Source organism: Nuphar pumila, chromosome 12 (assembly GCF_984573655.1).
Source record: "Nuphar pumila chromosome 12, dmNupPumi1.hap1.1, whole genome shotgun sequence".
NCBI classification, from domain to species: Eukaryota; Viridiplantae; Streptophyta; class Magnoliopsida; order Nymphaeales; family Nymphaeaceae; genus Nuphar; species Nuphar pumila.
The window spans coordinates 41,384,960-41,404,589 of NC_143260.1; the positions used below are offsets into that span (position 1 = coordinate 41,384,960).

The following is a 19,630-nucleotide window of genomic DNA, read 5'->3' on the forward strand; positions in this document are numbered from 1 at the left end:
CTATGAGCCTATGTGGTGCATAGGTACTATGTACATGGTCGATGCATGGCTGAAAATCAATATTTTACATTGAAGCTTGTGTTTTCCTTATATTTAGTGATCCTGATTTATGATTTTATGCATGATTTGTCGCAAAAACGAATTAAAAACTCAAACTTATCAATGTTTTTCAGGGTGTTGATTTAATTTCAAAAAGAAGAAAAAACATAAAAAAAACAAGGTTACCTGTGTGTTTTAGTGTTTCGCATCGTTTATGAGTTTTAATTTTTGAAAACACATTTTAGAAGAGGTAATTTTAGAAATTTTGAAAAGTTAAATAGAGTATTTAGAAAATGATGTTTTAACCTAAATCTAGATTATAAAAAATATTTTCAGAAAGAAACTGGCATCCTCCCATTGAGAAAAATGCCAGCCCCTTCTCTCCCTCTCCTCTTCGTTTCTTCTCTCTCTCTTTTTGTTCGATCATCGGTTCTTTCCCGTCTCTTCCCTTCTTCGATCTTAGTTTCAGCATTTTTCTGATCTTTGCTATTGCCGGTGCTTCTTACCCTGTCATCAGAGCATGCGTTCACCCACAAGAACGGCCACTTCTTCTTCTCAACCCCTCCATCGGAAGCGGTTGCGAGGTTTGCTTCTTCTCACTCATCTCTTTATTTAGTTTAGAATTATTGTATACAGCTTATTTTATTTTTAGCATTACAGTTTCATTTAGTATAATCTGATTTCACATCTTCATTTTTTGCATAGCTTTTCTTGCTATTTTATTTTATGTGAATATAATAGTCTATTTTTAGTTTAGGAAATGCAAATTAGATTTATAGTTTCAGGTCAATAACTAGACCTGTGTGAGATCCCATTCACGCAGGCCGGTTTGTTTACACACTGGTAAAGATCAGCGTCAAATATTTTCTCTGAAAAAAGTGGTCTGCGGATTCACGCTGTTGTGCGTGACTGGCAGACTGAGCGTCTGATCAGATCAAGCATCTTACCAGTGTGATCACATTGTTTGCAGTGATCCAGGTCGTTGTGTGTGCTGGTTTCACGTTATTTTCTGATGGGCATTAATTTTTACTTCGGAAAAAAAATGTCATCAGCAACAAACTCACGCTGATTTGCGTGATTTGCAGATCACGTGACATTCAAACTAACACAGAACGTTCTGTAAAAAACAGCAACCACACTGTTCAAGATAAAATAATTTTTTTATGCAAGATGTGTTTAACAACAGACCAATGAGCAATCGTGGATTGGTGCATATATTGGCAGATTTTGTTGACTACAAACACCACATCACGCTGAGTGATGGTGAGGGATCGTAAACCCCTAACAATGCTTCGATATAAGGTGGCATCATGGAAGAGTGGAGAGCCATCTTTAGTGAGTTTAGTCTGAGGGATCTGATTCCCGCAATTTCCCTCAGATCGAGCGTCGATCAGTTCATGCGTGTTTGCAGCGTGAACACGCTGCCCGTTTGAATCAAGCGTAACGTGATTTGTCAATCACGCTCTTTTTTTTATCTGCTCCGCATAAATAATAATTTTTTTTAGCAGATTGCGGGAATCAGATCACGCATATCATAAGCAGTGTTGGTTCTGCGTCTTTTCAGAAATCACCACCAATCATGCACTCCAACGTGATTGATGTTGATCGATCCCAGGCCTGTGTTATCCCAATGCTTTCTGCGTTTCATAGTCAGCATAATTAAATTTTTTTTAGTATTGTTTAGTTAGGCTGTTTGATCCAACATTTTTCTTTTAATTAGATTGCTTAATCATTTTAAATTTTACGATTAATTAGTTCTAGTTTCATGTTTTTTTATTCATTACTTAGTTAATTCAATAGTTTAGCATTAGTTCATTAGGATTGTTTAAATTTGTTTTAGATCAATTAGTTAGATCAAATTTGCTTGTTTTATATCTTTAATTAGTTAGTTTGGATTTAACGTTTGTCTTGAATCTGGTTAGTTAGAGTTTGCCATACTCTGTTTTGAAGTTAGTTAAAATCTTTTAGTTTATTACATTATAGTTAGTTTATTACATTATAGTTAGTTTAAATTTAGTTGAGTTGTTTCTTGTTATAACTAACCTTTGTTTTAGAAATTGTTCTGTTCATTTGTCTTGTATTTTTGTGTTTTGCAGGTAAGTTTTCTTGTTTGGACGTAGCCCTTGAGAAAGGGGCTCTTAAGCCTGAAGATTCAATTGTAGCATCTACGACGAACAAGAGAGGCTAGATCACAAGAGAAGAAGGCCCTCCAGATTTTTCATTTCTTTATTTTTATTTTTTAGGGCCACATGCCATTTGATTAAGTTGGGTTGTAATAAGTCTTTTTATTTTTAAGCCCTCAGCATAGGATAGCATTTTTTATTTTACTTTTTATTTAAGGCAATAAAGATTGTTCTGTTTAGGGTACAAAAGTTTTTTTTTCACGTTTCCTATGTTTGATACGAATTGAAATTTAAAATTTAATGCACAATTTACACAAGTGAGTTTTATTGAAAAACATCTTTTAAAATACCTCACCAAAATTTGCATCATTTAGCAAGTTATATATTATGATGCACATGATGTCATGATTTTCCTAACCGACTTATTATGGTAGAAAAGTTATAACTCTCAAACTAAACTACTTCTAGCCAAATCCGTTTATAGAGACCTTCTAAACATCTGAAAGGTGTCTCAGAAAAAAAAATTGAGTCTCAGTTGTAGTACAGAATTGAGGGTTATGGCTGCTGCGAGATAAATTTTCTCCGATGTAGAGCGAATTTTGATAGTCTATCTTGCAAAAAATATAATAAATCAATGGTTTGGTGTTTATTGCTAATTTTTTTAAATGTTATAGTTGTTATATGGATGAATTTGAGAAAAATAATAAAAAAGACAAATTTGTTATATGTGAATTCTAGAATATCACAAATGTCAGATAATATTCAGGATTCTGCAGCAAATATGAATCTGGGATTGTCTCAAACAGGATCCGATCAAGAAAATCCAAAAAAAATCATGTTTTTTAGAGAAATTAGATTCATTTGAAAGCTAACAAATATAACTATCACCAAAAAGTTTGAGAGGCTGATATTCCTCCCGGACTGGGTCTGGTGACTGCTTCTTTGTGAAGCAAAATTATGTCATATATTGAAAAACAGTTTTTAGTTCATGAATTACTACAGACAAATGAAATTAGTTTTCTTTGAGCTAACACTCCTATGACTAAATTTTTTAGAGCTCTGATATGCTCGGTAAGATGGTTTAACAGATTTGTGAAAAATACTAAAATTCATATATATACAATCCCTGGTGTAGGTTATGTCATGTCTTGTGAACTTTCCTTGTTTTATATCTTATGTTTGCTTATGATATGAAATGTTATCATGTATTTTCTAATATGTGATGTTCCATGTTTATGTTGTATGCAAGCATATTTATGATTTATGCATGATGACATATGAGACTGAATGTTAGCACATGAGTTTTAAGCATGATAGATGGGTCATATAGTGTGCATTGGCAAACATGTGATATTTTATGTTATTCATGGTTCATGCTATATTGAAATGAGTATGATGCATCATGTAGAGTTGTACGTGGCATATGATGTGTTGTAAGTCATGTAAGGCATGCATTTACTAGGCTCGTGAGTGAGTCAGGTTCAATAAAACTATGGGTGCTAGTGAGCACCAAATTAAATATATGATTGATATGTTTATACACACATAAACTTTAAGGAAGCATTGTTAGCTCAAGGATACCCATATGAGGTAAGATCGTGACCCGGTCTTGAATGACTACAAATCATTTATGTTGTGTTCTAGTTCTCGGAGAGACACTAGGCTAAGAGAGCCTTAGTACTAAGAGCACTTAAACAGCCTTAAATAAAGAATACCTAGTAGTCTATTCAGACGATGACTACCTTGGAGAGGATGGTCGGTATACACGACTAAGAAAAGTGTTGTTAATGCTTTCGAAAAGCAAAGGCGTCTCCATGGATTCTCCATCCTCGAACGTAAGAACCCGGGCTACCAAAACACCTAGATAGATAATTCATTGCTTTGCATAGTAAAAAACAGGATTTTGCATGATTCATTGGGGGTTCCCACGGTAATACCACCCTAATAAAAGTTCACGTACTCTTTGGATCCTTGGAGTAATTAAAATAGATAGAATAATAAACCCCCAAATGATTGTTGAGCGAGAGTAAAGGACCGAGAGTGTACCTCCAAAAAAGGAAAGAGAAACAATATAACAATAAACTAAAATGTTCACAAGTACATCATTGTAATATGTTATATATGTTTATGAATTTCATTCATATTTTATGATTTCATGCATAGGTGGTGAATATTAACATATTTGGTTCTATAATTGCTTATAATCTGGATTTTTAATAAGTGTGATTAAAGGTGCTCTTAATTATGGGTAAGATTTGTCAATTAGGAATGATTGTGATCTTATTGTCTTATTTGAAATCTTGACTTACGTTGTATATGTTTATATGCCATAAAATTATCATGTTATAAATGTTTATGCCATAAAATTATCATGTTATGAATGTTTTGGATTATGAAAATATGTATGAGATATGTGTTATAATTTTTTCATGCCTATGTTGTGTGATATTTTTTACCAGAACCATTGTTAATGCCCTTACTTTTAACATTTTTAAGTAGCGAGTAGTTTGGCAAGTGATGGTAAGAGGCTCATGGTAGTGCCAAGAAAGTCACATTCTTTTTAAGCTTATGAGAAGACTTTATTTATTTTCATTAATTATGATTTAAACATTTCATTGAATTTGTAAACTGTGATAAAATGAGATTGATACTTTTAGTTATTTCAATTCTATTAATGGTTTGATTCAATTAATTCTAGTCTTACACGTGTAAGTTGGGAACTGTAACGCGCCCCAAGCTTGAACATCGTTTAAAAAAGTTTATGTTTTATTTCTAAAAAAATTAAGTAAAGAGAAATTTTAAAAAAAAAAATCTAATTTTTCAGTTTCAAAAATTGGGGCACTACAATTTATTCCTCAATTGTTTAAGTAATCTTGCTAAGGATGAGCAAATAAGAATTTTGTAGAGAAAGCTAAGAGAGCAAGTTTTACTTTCTATGATGCACAGAGGCTTTCCATGTCCACGCATCTCCAATTTAACATCTAAAAAGTTCTGCAAAGGTGCCTCCTTGATAGGACTTGACCTTGAATGTGTCCATCACACCTGTAAAATTATACGACTTACATCTTTTCGTTGCAGACCTGCACCTTAGTCGCAAGAGCACAAGGTTCAGCAAAAGTTAGGATTCCTCGTCAGTTTACTGCCCTTCTTGAGCGTGGCCACCTCAACCAGCATAACAAAAAAGCAAAGCATCATATAACAAGGACTCCACAGCAACAGATTAAATAGAACTAAATTTCACTTTAATTCTAAAATTAAAAATTGTTGCTATTCTACATCTAGGAAGTTTTCGATTGTTTATTACAATTTGAATTCTGTTATAGCATGAGTGGGTGTGGGATGATGCTTAGTAGCACTACCTTCTCCCAGTGAAGGCACTCACCATCCCTACACATTTTCTCGGTGCCAACACTGCCAAAACTCTTTTCCCCCAGTAAACAGCGACTCAATTCTTCATCCATTGATTACAACTGCCATTTAGTTATGTTGAGAAGCAATCACCGTATCTATGCATATGAATTAAGGGTAGTTTGGTAACTATTTAATAGGTCGGGTCTATCATATTTTTTTATTGTAGCAAAGGGTATTATTGTGCATACTTTATTCCTGTCTAATCTCTCTATTTAAGTGAGATTAGACCTAATGAGGGTTAACGACTCTCTCTCTCTCTCTCTCTCTCTCTCTCTCTCTCTCTCTCTCTCTCTCTCTCTCTCTCTTCTGGTTTTCTTGAAACCCTAGCCAACTTCAACATGGTATCAGAGCAGGACGTAGCTCTGGGCAGCTGATTTGATCGACCCACATGTAGATCGGGTCCAGCGTGTACAGCAGAACTGCAGATCTGCAGATCTGAAGCCAGCGTGTACATCGATCTGAAGCCATCCTCCTCCTCCAGCAGAAACGCAGATCGGCCCCTTTTTTCAGTGTGTACAGCAGATCGGGTCCAACGTGTACAGCGCCTACAGCGATCGTTGTGCGCGTAGGAGCAGGGAGACTCATGTTTTCAAATCTGAAGTCAGACCCAAACTGCAGTCTGGATCACGTCTGCTTTATGGTGACCAGACTGTTTTGGATCTGACTTCAGATCGTGTCGATGGTGGCCGATGATGGTAGTGTGGACGTCGAAGAGGCCTGCAGCTTCCGTCATGATGCAGCCATGGTTAGATCATATCTGATCTGTATAATTCAGATATGAAGTTGTGTGGTTGTGGTATGCAGCTTATCATAGATTTTATAGATTTTTTTAAGGAAAATTTTTTTTGTAAGGTGGATGGTTTAGGTAAAGTCCAATTCAAGTTAGATATGCAAGTTTCGGATCTGAACAGCGTATTACAGTCGTTGATCGTGTATATCAGATTTTATCAGTGTGATTAAAATCTGGTATAGTCGGTTTCATAGTTGGTAGTTGGTATGCACATCAGATCCGAGTTTTCAGCAGGTTGTGGTTGTGTGTGGTTGTATCTGCGTTTTTGGAACAAGACTCATTATCTATTTCCATGGCTGAAACGCAGAAGTCAGACATGAAGACTGAAACAGTGGCTGAGATTATAAAGCCTTTGCAAATCCCTTTTCATATGGATCATATGTAAAGTTGGATGAGACTAACTATGCTAGATGGTCTCGTACGTTCATGATGTCTATCTCAGGGAATCGTAGAAAACATATTTTATTGGAAAATGAGCCTAAAAACAAAACTGAAAAGTATGCTACATGGGAAGAAGACAATAATATTGTCATGTCTTGGATTATAAATAGTGTGCAACCTCACATAGTTGATGGGTTTATTTATTACACCTCTGCAAAACAAATGTGAGATAATTTGCAAGATAATTACTCACAAGAAACAAATGTAAGTCGTATTCTTCAAGTAAAGCAGGAGATCTATAAATTGCAGCAAGGAGAGCAAACCAGAGTTACTGAAAGTGCCTAGGTAAAAGGAGAAGCGTGCTTCCCCGAAGCGCGCTTCGGAAGCGCAAAACGTCGCGCTTCCGAAGCGTGAGGGGAAGCGTCCCCCTTTTATGGGAAGTGTGCTTCCCTTTTATGGAAAACGTGCTTCCCTTTTATGGGAAGCGCACTTCCCCCACGCTTCCCCCACGTTTCCCCCACGCTTCCCCCACATTTGCCCCATGCTTCCCCCTCGCTTCCCCCATTTTTTCATTTTTTTCGCTTCCCCCTCGCTTCCGGTTCGCTTCCTAGGTCACTTCCGAGACGGTTCGAAATTTTCTTCTAAGTGGTCCCACGCTTCCCCGCTTCCTAAATTTTTTTAATGTGCCTCGCTTCCCGCTTCCCGTATCGCTTCCCACTCCCGCTTCCTCGACTGGTAACTCTGGAGCAAACACTAGTCCAGTACTATGCCTCTGTGAAGGCAGCTTTTGAGAGACTAAATGCACATAGACCATTGTGTTGTGATAAACAAAAACTACACCAGAAGCACACCATGGTCGCACGGTTCCTTACTAGTTTGTCCGCTGAATTCTCAGTTGCCAAAGTTCAGATGTTGACAAGCTCAAATGTTCCCACTCTTGCTGAGGCATATAATCGACTGAGCAGGCTTTACATGTCCCTTCCTTCATCTCAATCAGAATCACAAACCTCTGCTCTATCCGTTTCCTATGGCCGAGGCTGAGGTTTTATTCCTAATACATGAGGTCATGGGCGTTGTCAAGGCACAAGAGGACGAGGCAAGCTCCAGTGTACCTACTGCAGGAGATTTGGGCATTTAGAAGATAGATGCTTTGTCAAGAATGGACGACCTTCCGCATCTTCAGCTAAGGTTGTTCCTACAACTCAAGTTGCCAAACCCGAGTCTTCTGTTGTTCCTCCTAGTGATTCGGTTACACTCACTCATGTTGAGTACGATGATTTGTTGGCACATCGTCTGTCTAGTTCCCCCGTGGTTGATGTTGCATGTTCTGCAGGTGATGAATTATCTTGCCAAGGTAGTAGGTGGATTATTGATTTAGAGGCATCTAGACATTTGTGTGGAAATGCCTGTGATTTTTCAAATTTGGATAGTGTTGCTAACCATAAAAAGGTTGTTCTTGCCGATGGAAGTTCCTCTCCCATTGTTGGCCAAGAAAATATCTCCATCTCCCCTACTCTTCAGTTATCAAATGTTCTCGATGCCCCTTCAGTCCCTCAAAATTTGTTATATGTTAGTCGTGTTGCAAAAGAATTAAATTGTAGAGTAATATTTGATCCTACCTGTTGCACTTTTCAGGACTTGTTGACGGGAAAGACGATTGGTGGAGGCTATGAGGAAGGTGGAGTCTATTATCTACATCAACCAATTGGATCTGTTCATTCGACAGTTGAGTCCTCTAGTCGCTGCTTTGGCATCATCGTCTTGGTCATCTCCCGTTGCTCAAATTGCGTAGAGTTATTCATCATATCTCGACATCCACTACTCTGGTGTGTGAAGCATGTCAGCTTGGAAAGGAAGCAGGAACTCGTTTGAATCGTCATTTTTTTTTACTAAGCAGGGATATCCAACGTATATATGTTTTCAAATTTTCATCGGTGATTTTCCAAAGAATGCCTCTCTTGTTTTCTTAAATGTCGATTTTGTCCATGGCTGAAAATGGGCCTGGTATTGATCTGTTTGAGACTAGTCTGCGTCTAGGGATGGCAGCGGGGCAGGGCGGGGGACAAGGTTTCCACCCCCGCCCCGGCTCAAGATTAGAACCTCCATCCCCGCCTCCATCCCCGGCGGGGATGGATTTTAACCTCCACCCCCGCCTTCATCCCTGTTTCATGTCCTCCATCCCCGGTTCAAACGGGGATGGAGGTGGGGGGGGGGGGGGGGGGATGAGGCGGGGAAAAGGGTACGTCCATCCCCACCTCCATCCCCGAACGGGGATGGATTTTAACCTTCGTCCCCGCCTCCATCCTCGTTTCATACCCTTCATCCTCGGTCCAAACGGGGCGGGGCCCCGCTTTTCCCCGGTCCACTGCCATCCCTATCTACGTCCACATTGCAATGTTGTCAGTATCGGTATCGTCCCTGAATCGTTTGGCCACTGATTCAGTTGTAGCTGATACCGATACTCAACTGAATCATTCTATATCGGCCCAAAAATAATAAAAAATTATTAGATGACAATTATAACATGATACGATGTTAAAGCATCATAGGAGTTCATTTTCGTTTAGTCAGAGTCCTTCAAGTCAAAATCTGTTTGATCTTCTTCATGTTGATGCTTGGGGTCCAAGTAGAATTCCTAGTCGTTCTAAGTGTCATTATTTAGTCATTGTAGATAATTTTTTCAGATTATCTTGGGTATTCTTGTTAAAAAATAGGGTTGAAGCCACCATTATTCTCAAATCCTTGATTATTGAAATAAAAAATCAGTTTAATTCTTGTGTCAAAGTTGTTCACACTGACAATGCTCTTGAATTCAAATACTGTTGAGACTAAGATGTTTTTAGTAAATAAGTTTCTCTAAACTAGAGGTTATTTGAAACTTATTCTTTAATGAGGGACCTGGGTGTAATTTTGTTCCTTGGACTATCTCTATTTAATATAGAGATTAGCCCTAATTGATTATGAGTTAGATTATTCTCCAGTCGTCTCTCTCTCTCTCTCTCTCTCTCTCTCTCTCTCTCTCTCTCTCTCTCTCTCTCTCTCTCTACCTCTATTGATGCGCATCTCACCTTACAATCAACATGGTATCATAGCAGCGTCCCCTCCTGGGATACAGTTTCTGATCGTGGGTCGTGTAATGCTGTTGTGGTTGATCGTGGAAAACTGCAGCAAGCTGCATCAAGTGTCGTGAAACGTGGAAAGTGGTTGATCGTGGAAGCACTCAGATCGTGGCTGATCGTGGAAGCACTCAGATCATGGGTTGTGTGATGCTGCTGATCTGATTTGTTTCTCTGTGTTGTCGACACAGATTTTTACATGAAAAAAAAATCTGATCGTTGCAAATTGATTGGATGTTGCGGGCTTCAAAACAAATGATCTTGGACGTGTGGATGGTGGAGAAGTTCAGATCGAGTGAAGATCTGATACAAAGAAGTCACGAAACCAAATCAAGTGGGGGTCGGTTCTGTTGAAGGCTGTGAAGAATCAGATACAGCAGAGATCTGATCCATTGTCCTTGGGAGCATGATCTCGTGCCCTGCGCCAAGTTCGAGTGATTACAGAAAAGGTGTGATCGATCTCTGTTTCGAAATAAGTAATACAGATCTGATAACAGATCTGAGATCTGACAAATGTCATGACTCCAGATCTGTAATCAGATCTAATGGTTATGGTGAATATCGATATACATGTTGATAAGTACGAGTGCTGAGCAAAAGTCGTGAAACTGATTTTATTTTGGCCGTCGTGATTTATATTGCTGAGAGCAGCTGTCGTGAATACCTTTATCTATGTTGATAAGTACAAATGATGTGCAAAAGTCGTGAAATTGATTTTTTTTTTTTGCTGTCATGATGTATATGGCTGGGAGCAGATGTCGTGAGTTTAAAAAAAAATTTTGCTCATGTTATCGCTGGTTGTGCTCAGATTCTATTTAGCAAGCAGTTGGGTGTTGTGTCGTGATCTTTTTTATTCAGCAGGCGTGATTCCCTACTGTGTTGAAAAATATTTTGTTTGTGGGAACCTTGTCTTTTGAAGTGGGATTCTGTGTTGGGTGCTGCTACTGGTTGTCGTAGTGGCGGATGTGTGATGGTAACACATTCTAAGTCGTGTTGGATGTGTAATCTTGATTTACAACCTATAGTCATCCTTGGTTGAGGTAGAAGGTTTTGGTCAAGTTTCTTTAAAATTATATTTGAAGTTTGGATCTGAACAGTCGAAGGTCGTGTTTCTCAGATTTCATTGGTGAAGTCAAAACTTGATATAGTCGGGTTTGTTGTTGATTGTGGGTATGCACGTGTGGTTGCTCCTGCATTTTGTGAATCAAGCCCATTAGTTTATATTATGGCTCAAGTGGTTAAATCAGATGCAGATTCCTCCAATGATTGTGTAACTCTTAGTAGGGCTGAATATGACAAGCTCCTTGCTTTACGATCATCCAATTCGAAGTCTTCTGTTGCGGAGGTTGTGTGCTCTGCAGGTGATGGCGTATCTGCTCAAGGTGGTAGGTGGGTCATTGATTCTGGAGCCTCTGGTCACTTATGCGGAAACTCGAGCAGCTTTTTGAGTTTAAAACCTGTGACAGGTCAAAAAGGGGTACGTTTTGCTGATGGTAGCTCTTCCCCAATTGTAGGGCAGGGAAACATGTCTATTACCCCTACTCTTCAATTGTCGCATGCTCTTCATGCTCCTTCATTTCCACATAATTTATTATCCGTCAGTCGAATGACAAATGAGTTGAATTGTAGAGTGATTTTTTATCCTATGGGATACACCTTTCAGGACTTGTTGACGGGGAGAAGGATTGGTGGTGGCTATGAGGAAGGTGGTATGTATTACCTACACCAACCAGAGGTTTCAGCCTATTCTGTTGTTACATCATCCTCAAGTCCTCTATTGTGGCATCATCGTTTGGGTCACCTTCCAGTGACAAAACTTCGTCGTGTCATTCCTCATATACCTCCCTTAGTTTCTTTTCAGTGTGCAACATGTCAATTGGGAAAACATTGTCGAAGCTCTTTTCCCTTCAGTCAGAGTCCATCAAGTCAAGGATTGTTTGATCTTCTTCATGTAGATGTGTGGGGTCCGAGTAGGTCTCAATGTCGTTATTATCTAGTTATTGTTGATGACTTCTCGAGACTATCGTGGGTGTTCCTGTTAAAAGATCGGTCTCAAGGTCCTGTCATTCTTAAATCTTTAATTGCAGAGATAAAAACTCAATTTAACATATGTGTTAAAATTGTTCGCACTGATAATGCTCTTGAGTTCAAATCCAAATACTTACTTCAATTCTACTCTGTTAATGGGATTCAACCTCAATTTACATGTCCTCATACCTCCCAGCAAAATGGGGTGGCTGAGAGGAAACATAGACAAATCCTTAATGTTGCTCGGTGTCTTATGATTCAATCCAATATGTCTGCTACATACTGGGGCGATGCGGTTTTGACAGTCGGGTTTCTTATAAATCGCATGCCGTCAAGTTCTGTAGAAGACCAGATCCCAATTCAAATTCTCCATCCAGAGGCTCCTCTCTTTCCTATCCCCCCTAAAGTTTTTGGATGTGTGTTTTGTGCATAAGCTGGGTCCTGATCGAGATAAACTTGTTGCGTAGTCTATTAAATGTGTTTTCCTTAGGTATCCTAAGAACCAAAAAGGATATCGTTGCTAATGACCCTATATCTCATAAAGAGTATGTCAGTGCGGACGTTACCTTCTTTGAGTCTATTCCTTATTTTTCGAGTACTACTCCAAGGTTACAAGATAGTCAGGGTGATGTTTTTTCTCTGCCAATTCCCCCTTTTCCTTTAGAGTCGTTCTCTCCAAAGCCTGTGGCTCCATCCTCTGGGGAGTCTCGATACAGAGACCCTCCTATAGTGTATACTCACAGGTTACCACCTACCTCCATGCCCCCATTATCTCCTTCTCCTGAGGCAAGTATCTCTGAGCATACTGAAGTTTCAGTTATTGATGAGGATCTTCCTATTGCTCTGCGAAAAGGGAAAAGACAGTGCACTCTTCATCCCATTTCTCAGTTTGTTTCTGAAGATAATCTTGGGGCGTCTATGAAGAATTTTATCTCGGCTTTGTCTGCCTCTGTTCCGCTTCATCACAGTCAGGCTCTATTCGACCCTAAATGGATGCAGGCTATGAAGGATGAGATGGATGCCCTAGGTTCTAGGGGCACTTGGGATTTGGTGGATCCTCCAACTGATGCAGATATTGTTGGCTGCAAATGGGTATATACCATTAAATACAACTCGGATGGGTCAATTGAACGGTACAAAGCCCGGTTGGTTGCAAAAGGGTATACTCAGACTTATGGTGTTGACTTTTTTGAAACTTTCTCCCAAGTTGCTCGTCTTGGCACTATTCGTCTTGTTCTTTCTGTTGTTGTGTACCATGGATGGCCCTTGTTTTAGTTGGATGTCAAGAATGCCTTTTTGTACGGGGATTTGCATGAAACTGTTTACATGCAACAACCCCCAGGCTTCGAGGTTCAGGGGGAGTGTAAGAAGGTGTGCAAGTTAAAGAAGGCTATTTATGGCCTAAAGCAGAGTCCAAGGGCATGGTTTCACAAATTATTTGAGGTAATGTCGAGTTTTGGCTTTGTCAGGTCAGCTTTAGATCACTCCTTGTTCATCAAGAAAACCAGTGCTGGAATTGTTGTTATGGTGGTATATGTCAATGACATCATATTAACAGGGAGCTGTGCCCAAGATATTTCTACCACAAAATATCATCTTCAGAAACACTTTGTTACTAAAGATCTTGGTCACCTTCGATATTTTCTGGGTATCGAAGTTGCAAGAAACAAAGAGGGCTTAGTGTTGTCTCAAAGAAAGTATGTGTTGGACTTATTAAAAGAGACTGGAATGCTAGGAGCCAAGCCAACTAATATTCCAATGGATCCCAAAACTCACATATTCGATGAGAAGTCTGAGTATGTGGACAGTGCCAGCTTTAGATCCTTGGTGGGTAAGTTACTATATGTGACTGTTACTAGACCTGACATTTCATTAGCTGTGAGTAAAATCAGTCAGTTCATGGACAAACCTACAAAAGTTCACTGGGATGCAGCTATGATGGTTATTCAGTACTTAAAGGCATCTCCTGGTAAAGGTCTGTTGTTTAAACGAAATTCATCTTTGGACGTTGTTGCTTACACTGACGCGGATTATGCAGGATTTGTTGAAGATAGGAAGTCAACATCTGGATTTTGTGTGTTTGTGGGAGGAAATCTTGTTACCTGGAGGAGTAAGAAACAAACCTTTGTAGCCAGGTCGAGTGCTGAATCTGAATACCGAGCAATGGCCCAGACTGCAGCTGAGATTATGTGGATAAAATCAGTCTTGACCGAGCTTCAGGAGAAAGTATCTCTACCTATGTTGATGATGTGTGACAATAGGGCTGCTACATATATTGCCAACAATCCAGTGTTTCATTAAAGGACTAAACATATTGAAGTTGACTGTCACTATGTTCGCGACTTGGTTCAGGCTGGGTATATCTGCATCGATCATGTATCTTCCAAAGATCAAGTAGTTGATGTTTTTACCAAAGCTCTGGCAAGACCAAATTTCTCAAAGTGTTGTGACAAGCTGAGCATGATTGATATCTATGCTCCAGCTTGAGGGGGAGTGTTGAGACTAAGATGTTTTTAGTAAATAAGTTTCTCTAAACTAGAGGTTATTTGAAACTTATTCTTTAATGAGGGACCTGGGTGTAATTTTGTTCCTTGGACTATCTCTATTTAATATAGAGATTAGCCCTAATTGATTATGAGTTAGATTATTCTTCAGTCGTCTCTCTCTCTCTCTCTCTCTCTCTCTCTCCGCATCTCACCTTACAATCAACCGTTACAATTTTACAAAAATCTTGGAATCCAACCTCAGATTTCGTCCTCGTACCTCGTAACAGAATGGAGTAGCTAAGCGCGGACATAGACAAATTCTAAATGTTGCTTGTTGCCTGTTGCCTCATGATCCAGTCTAATATGCCTGCATCTTATTGGGGAGATGCGGTTCTAACTGTGAGATACCTAATAAACCGTATGCCTTCAACTTCTGTGGAGGGTCGTATTCCCATTCAAATTCTTAGGCCTGAAGCTCCTCTTTTCCCTATCTTTCCAAAGGTATTTGGTTGTGTGTGCTTTGTTCATAAACTTGGTCCCAACCGAGATAAATTGTCGCCCCAATCTATAAAATGTGTTTTTGTTGGGTATCACAAGCACCAAAAAGGCTATCGTTGTTATGATCCCATATCCAAGAGAGAGTATGTCAATGCGGATGTTTCTTTTTTTTAGTCTATCTCATATTTTTCTAGGTACTTCTCCAAGAATACATGTCATTCAAGGTGATTCATTTCCTCTTCCTATTCCTCCTTTTTCATTAGAGTATGTCTGCCTTGAGCCTCTTGTTCCAAGTCTGACTTCGTCTCGTTACAAAAATCCTCTTGTAGTGTACACCCATCGAGCTCCACCCAACTCTATGCATTTGCCATCAGCTTCTTCTTGACCCTACTGACGAGCCTATTGTTGATGATGATTTACCTATTGCTCTTCGAAAAGGAAAAAGGCAGTGTACACTTCACCCTATTTCTCAATTTGTTTCCGACGCAAGACTTGGTGTTAATATGAAGAATTTTGTATTAGCATTTGTTAATATATATATATATATAGCTGTCATGTATTTTTGTATCTCTTTCTTTGTATTTTTTCTTTTTTATTTTTTTTGTATTTCCTTTGCTGACTGTGTCAGTTATAAGAGCTGTTGGACTCCCCAACGGCTAGTTTTCTAACCGTTGGGGGCTCCAACAGCTATCTCATGTTGTTCTTATTTAAAGGCCTCTTGGCCTTCTTGTATATTATTGCTTCTTTGAAGCTTTTCTACTTTTTGTTAATAATACACAGTGCGTTAGTGCACTTATTTCCTTTGTCTTGAGTGAGATACAGATTTATATCTGTATTGTGTTGAAGATCCGCTGATTTACATGGTATCAGAGCCATGTTCCCTGTAAACAGCTATTTCTTGTTTTGAAGCATCTCTGTTTGCTGGTTTCTGAACACCAACTGTTTGGCGTTTTGCCTCTGATCAAAGGCAGATCAGTTTCTGATCTGATTCTGTTCTTACGCTGCTGCTGTCGGCATAATCTGTTGCTGTCAAATCTGCTGCGACAGATTGCTGTTTGAAGTGCTGCAGCAACCAACTTTGCTGCGGAAGAATCTTGTGCTGTCATCATTGGTGTATTGTTGAAATTTTGAAGACTGCTGCATTTTAAAGGCATTCTTGTGTTCAAAAGTCATACTCTTCTTAAAATCTATAAGGTGTGATTCTTCTTATTTTAAATTCTGTTTTGTTGAAATGGAAGAGAAAGAATTCGGTTTCTTGTCTACCATTCCCAAGCTTTCTTCTACCAATTATAAAACATGGGCCTCTTCTATGGAACATATTTTTTGGGGAAGAAATCTTTGAGGATATATAGATGGATCGGATGAGGAACCTCAACTATCTCTCACAAAGAAAGATGAAGGGAAAGAAGTGGAGTTAAATGAAAATGAAAAAGAAAAGGCTTTCAATGAATACAATAAGAAATGGAGAGCTTGGAAGTGTGGTCATCATAAGGCCATTCATTGGCTTCAAGCGGGTGCAGATTCAGCCACACAAGCTCAAATATCCAATTTTCAATTAGCTTATGAAGCTTGGGATTATATAAAGGAAACCTTTACTTTAAAGGATGTTGCTCACAAGGCCAATCTCCAAAGAGGCATTATGCTGGAACAAGGAGACAAACCTATTAGGAAATTTTATGGAGAAATAATGCAATTATGGGATCAACTTTTATTATGTGAACCCAAATGGACAACTCATTTAGCTCTTAGAAGGCAACAATTAGAAGACAAACTTTTTAAATTCATTAATAGCCTTTGACCGGAGTTTGATGGAGTAAAAACAGCCCTTCTTCATAGAGAACGACCACCTACGATTCAAGAAGCACTTGCCGAGTTAACAATGGAAGAGACAAGGTTGACAAGTCAAAATCTCAAGAATGATAGTGTCCTTGCCATGTCTAAACCGAGATATAATGTCAAGCCTTATAGACCTCCGCACTTCAACAAGCAAAGCAATGAAGATTTTTACAAAAATGTTATATGCCATTATTGCAAACAAACGGGACATATTAGACCTAAATGTCCCAAGCTAAGGAAGGAAGAAAAGAAAGTTGCCACCATTGAAAGTAAGGAAGAATCTTCTTTAAGTGACATTCAAGCCTTTATGGGAGGGATGCAAGCTTCTATCTCTCAACTTGTTCAAGCACTTCAACCTTTGATCAAGGGAAATTCTTTCACCGGAGCCACCATCTCGTCCAATCAAGGTATGAATTCCTGGCTTCTAGACTCAAGTGCCTATTTTCATATGACTCCCAATGAAACTATTCTTTCCGAATGTAAACCCATCTACTTGGACAAATATGTTTCTACGGCTGATGGAACAAATTTAAAAATTAAAAGTAATGGAAAACTTGAAAAGAACCTGCAAAATCTCAAACTTTTTAAAGTTCCTAATGTTAAATGCATTCCCAAATTGAATTTAAATCTTTTATCTGCTTCACAAATAACCGATCATGGGTGCAATGTCCTCTTCTCATCCAAAGATTGCATTGTGCAGGATCGTCAGTCCGGGATGCGGATTGGGGAAGGCCATAAAAGAGGAGATTTGTACTACATGAATTTTCTTGACTTAGGCCAAAAAGCTTTTTGTAATTCCATGAAGAAAGTTGATATAAATCTTCTTCATGAAAGATTACGGCATCCCCACATAGAAAAATTGTCTACCTTATCCTTTGCTGAGGAATTTTTTACGAAAAAATTTGTCTGTAATGATTGTATTTTGGAAAAAATGAAAGTTCTACCTTTTGGTTCAAGGAATTTTCTTTCTGCTAAACCTTTTGAATTAATTCATTCGAACGTATGGGGACCGGCACCCGTGGTCTCTAAATGAGGCTTCTCTTATTATGTAATTTTTGTTGATGACTTTACTAGATATACTTGGATATATTTCCTCAAGTTTAAATCTGAAGTCTTTGGTTACTTCAGGATTTTTCACAAAATGATTCAAAATCAATTTGATGATAATGTTATTATGCTAAGAACTGATTCAGGAGGAGAATATCTTTCTAATGAATTTAAAAATTATTTAGAAGAAAATGAAATTATTCATCAAAGGTCTTGTCCTAAAACTCCTCAACAAAATGGTTTAGCTGAAAGAAAACATAAACATATCATTGAAACAACTAGAACTATACTTATTTCAAGGAATGTTCCAAAAAAAATTTGGGCAAAAGCTGCTCTTACGGCTGTCTACTTAATAAATAGAATGCCCTCCTCATGTCTTCAAAATATATCTCCTATTTACAAGCTTTTGAAAATAGAACCTGATTACAATCATCTTATATTTAGATGTAAATGTTTTGTCCTAACAGATCAAAATGACAAGCTTTCTAACAAGGCTATTCCTTATGTCTTTATAGGGTATGCTGAAAACCAAAAGGGATACAGATGTTATGATTTAAAAAATGACAAACTTCATGTATCTAGGAGCGTGACCTTTCTTGAAAATGAAAATGAATTTGATAAGAGTATCTCACAAAACTCCAATGATTATTCTTTTCTAAATATACCTATATTGACTAATGATGACTTTGATACTAATATTGATGATCCATTTGATGAAGAAACCACAAATGTAGAGATTTTACCTATCAGATGTGAATCCATTGATGATCCCTCTGATCTGAATGAGTCTACTAGTGATTCTCCTATTAGAAATGAACAAGAGTTTGTTAGATCTCAAAAAATGACTAGGCCACCTACAAAATGTCTCATATGATTCTTTTTCTCCAAAACACAGATCTTGTCTTATAGCTTTACATGCATTTGTTGAACCCACTAATTACAATTATGCCAAAGGCAAACCCAAATGGGAGGAAGCTATGAAATGTGAATTGAATGCTCTTGAAAAGTGTAAAACTTGGGAGATTGTTAACCTTCCAAAGGACAAAAACCTATAGGGTCTCGATGGGTGTATAAAGTTAAGACTAAAAGTGATGGAAGTCTTGAGAGATATAAAGTTAGACTTGTAGCGAAGAGATATGCTCAGAAATATGGGATAGATTATGAGGAAACCTTTGCTCCTGTAGCCCGTATGACATATGTTAGAGCTCTTATTTCTATTGCTTCCATTAAAGGTTGGTCTCTTTATCAAATGGATGTTAAAATGCATTTTTAAATGGAGACCTTAATGAAACTGTTTATATGGAACCTCCTCCTGGTATGAATCTTTCTCAAGGAAAAATTCTTCAACTTAAGAAAGCTATGTATGGTTTGAAACAAGCTCCTAAAGCTTGGTTTGACAAATTCAGTAAGATAATGGATCAACTTCAATTCAAATCTTGTTACATTGATACTGCTCTTTTTGTTAAAAATTCTCGAGAAGGAATTGTGATTTTACTATTGTATGTTGATGATATGATCATAATTGGAAGTGACAAACATGAGAATACTAAAATCAAAAATATTCTTAAACAAAAATTTGACATGTCAGATTTAGGTTTCCTGATTTATTTTCTTGGTATTGAGGTAGCCTACTCACCCAGAGGCTACCTCCTATCACAAATTAAATTTACGTCTAGTATTATTGATCGTTCAGGAATCACTGATGATAAAGTTGTAGATACCCCTGAAGCTTTAGGTGTAAAAATGAAGATTAATGATGGGGAACCACTATCCAATCCCACTTCTTACAGACAACTCATCGGAGCACTTTCATATCTTACTATCACTCGTCCAGATATCTCTCATGTTGTGCATACGGTCAGTCAGTTTCAACAT

At 38.2% G+C, this 19,630-nt stretch overlaps 1 protein-coding gene across 4 annotated transcripts in view; it reads right to left on the reverse strand.

Moving 5' to 3' along the window:
- Positions 1-19,630, reverse strand: part of LOC149820831 (uncharacterized) — a 51,422-nt gene that overhangs the window by 13,609 nt on the left and 18,183 nt on the right. The window contains exon 3 of one of the 4 annotated variants that reach the window (XR_016426870.1): positions 5,082-5,242. The exons of 1 other annotated variant lie outside the window; for it this stretch is intronic. The gene's annotated coding sequence lies outside the window, so the exon portion shown is untranslated. Of the gene's footprint in view, positions 1-5,081; positions 5,243-5,305; positions 5,325-19,630 lie in introns of those variants that run through there. 2 more of the 4 variants (XR_016426873.1, XR_016426874.1) reach the window with 2 other exon arrangements.